The 2,988-nt window shown below is 34.6% G+C and overlaps 1 non-coding gene across 1 annotated transcript; it reads left to right on the top strand.

The window, feature by feature from the left end:
* The first annotated feature begins 294 nt into the window (after positions 1-294).
* On the top strand, positions 295-384 carry LOC148868850 (small nucleolar RNA snoR26). Its single transcript, XR_016108410.1, has one exon. It is a non-coding gene; the product is annotated as a small nucleolar RNA snoR26 (small nucleolar RNA).
* Positions 385-2,988: the final 2,604 nt, after the last annotated feature.

Below are 2,988 nucleotides of genomic sequence, written 5' to 3'. Positions count from 1 at the left end.
CACCAGTCTGCATGACTGGTGGCCTTCCATGAAAAAAGATAAGTCTTACCTGGTTCTCACTTCCAGAAGATCTTCATTGTAGAAGCTGGTCGAATATTATCTACTTTCCAATATAGTTGCTCAATCTTGCCAAGAATAATATTTTCTACCTTCATAGAGCTTTGGCAGTAGGCTGACTGTTTTAAACCTCCCTAGATGCGTTTTTTTGTCTTTTTACATTTCCTTGCCTTATAGTCTATTTTATCATCCAGTCTATTTTCTTTCTTGTTGATAACTCATTTTTTTTTTCTGTGAGGAGCATCAATGATGTGTTATATCCACTTGTTATCCTTGCACTTTGATTGTTAGTGAAGAAACTAATGGGGAAAACATTCTGAGATGCTCTTTTCTTTCTTCATTTTGTATGATCTTCGTGTCTGTAATTGCCTAAAAGTAATGGTGTTTATTAATTATTATAACTTGCCTAAAATAAATGGGGGTTATTATGTCTGCAATGTCAGTAATCGGTTCAGTATACTTGTAGTCATTAATTAGCTGAGAACCATGAAAATAATTTAATTTTGGTAATCAATCTAAAATTCTTCTATTTCCATCAATGTTTTAAAAAATGGCCCAGTGGCCAATCCCTTTTTGCCTCGGGATTATTGCGGGTCACCGGTTGGACTGTCTGGGTAAAATGGGTGAGACCGTGCCATGCCAACATGTGTGTGTATGTATGTATGAACATGCATCTTGTCAGTAAAATGTGTAATTATGTTTTTGATGTAATGTATGTATATATAAATATGCTAAAAAATTGTGACCCAGTGAATGGGTAAACAGTTCAACTGCCTGGGTTGGATGGCTTTTGACCAGGTCAAAGGTTGTTTGACCAAATGGCAGGTTTCATGCAAAACTTGACCCCGAATTTTGACCGGGTGACAGTTCTAATGGTTCCTCTGGTCAGACAATTGTGGGTTAAAAACATTGAATTCCTTTAGGCTATGTTTGGTTTGAAGGAAAAGGTAGGGAAAAGAAGAGAGAGGTAGGAAAACCTATACAAGATTTATGAAGGCTTTCTTAACTTTCCTTTCCTTTCCTTACTCTTTCCTTCAAACCAAACACAGCCTTAGGGAAAATCTATGATGCGGAAAAGACATGGTATGGTTTGACCAATCAAAACCACCCATGAATTTTGATAAATAACACCTGATTCGCTACCATGGTTATGATTCCAGTTGATTGGTCAGACATTTTTCCGATATCATTTCTTTTCCATATCATAGTCGAATCCTTTCCTTTAGGCTATGTTTAGTTTGAAGGAAATGTAGGGAATGGAAAGGAAAGATGGGGAATGCATTTTTCTTCAAACGGAACATAGCATTATAATAAAATAATTCATTTAGTTGGGCCCTTTATGGTCGCAATGTTTTATGTGCCCTTTATGGTCCCATGAAGTCCACATTTTCATATGCAGTGAGGCTCTTTTGTTTGAACCATTCCACACACTCCAGAATAATTCATTTAGTTGGGCTTTCATTCTTGATTCTTGGTTCTTGGCAAGATTGAGCATCGTTTTGTGGCAGTTAATGGATAGATTGATGTTAACCCTGACCTTCTTTTCAATTGCTTTACGAGTATATATAGGTGAAAACTATGGAGAAGATATTGTTTGTTGCGGTTTCTTGTGAATAACGCTTGTGTTTATGGAATTATAAGACATTGAATTTGCTTCTCTTAAATTATTAAGAAAGCTTCCTCGTGATCTCAACAGTGGTTTTGGTGGGTGCTTTCAGACCAATCCATTGATGATCTTGAAATTTTGAAGAGTAGTGGCAATTGGATGTTATTGTCAGGAATAATAGGTTTAGAGTTTGAAGTAGACTTAGCTCCTGTGAGGTTCTACGGTAGTGAATCTCATTTTGGAGATCCGATTTTGAAGGGTAGTAGTGGCAATCGGATGTTTTAATTTTGGAGATCCAATACCTGGGGTTTTAAAGTTTAGATATTGTAATGATTTTGGATGAGGCATATTTAAATAAAGATTAGGGTTATTTAATCTGGTTAAACCAGGGAATCTTAGATAATTCTTTATAATAAATTAATTCACCAAGTGTAAGGCTGAAATGATGATGAGACGTGAAGAAATAGGAATGAATACTAATAAGATGAATAAACATTTTTTGTTGTTTATTTAAGGATGAACTACCTCAGGCTACAATTATGAGACTTGAAAAAATAGATTAGATGGTAGAAGAAACTTAATATGATGCATATTGAATATATTAGTAGTTTTTTTTTAAAAAAATTGTTTTGAAAGGTGAATGTATAGGTAGCTCGCAAGTTAAATCTCTTGCTAATTTAAATTCTTGTATTATGGTATGGTTGCTATTTACCTTATGTGGTTGTTTTGGGTCAAATCCTTGTTTGTTTCTGCCTTCTAGAATTATTGGGATTTGAGAGATTTGATATCGTTATTACCAAAAGGTTGAATGACGTCTAATACATACGAAGATTTATAAAAAAAAAGGGTTAAATAGCGTTTATAGCTACTTATAAAATGATGTTTATAGGTGGAAGGGAGACTGTTGCTGAATTAGAGTTTATAAATTGTAATTTGTGAGTGGAGACCTTGTGGACTAGAGAATACAAGTATTGCTCTAGAAAAACAGGGCTCCTGTTGAGGGGGTGGGATGGTGCCATGGTGGAACAAGTATTAAATACATTTTCGTAGGTGGCTTCAACTTGAACAAGCAACTGGGTCACTCTTTCTAAACTATTAGCCTAACTGAAACTTGTGTACTCTGGTTTTAACGACTTAATATTAAGTAATCACATCTAATGATTTCATATTTGAAGGATATGTGGTTTTAGTGACTTATTATTAAAGTATGATTTGATCTTTTTGCAACCGTCATTTTGTAACAAAGCCAACTTTATTTTGGATATATAGAGTCTAGGATGATTGATTACTTAACTGGCTAACATTGTTTGAACTTGTTTTTTTCT

Source organism: Nelumbo lutea, chromosome 2, assembly GCF_056320005.1.
Source record: "Nelumbo lutea isolate HS-2025 chromosome 2, American lotus-T2T, whole genome shotgun sequence".
Lineage (NCBI taxonomy): Eukaryota > Viridiplantae > Streptophyta > Magnoliopsida > Proteales > Nelumbonaceae > Nelumbo > Nelumbo lutea.
The sequence above is the reverse complement of the archived record's forward strand: the minus strand, read 5'-3'. Positions and strand labels throughout refer to the sequence as shown.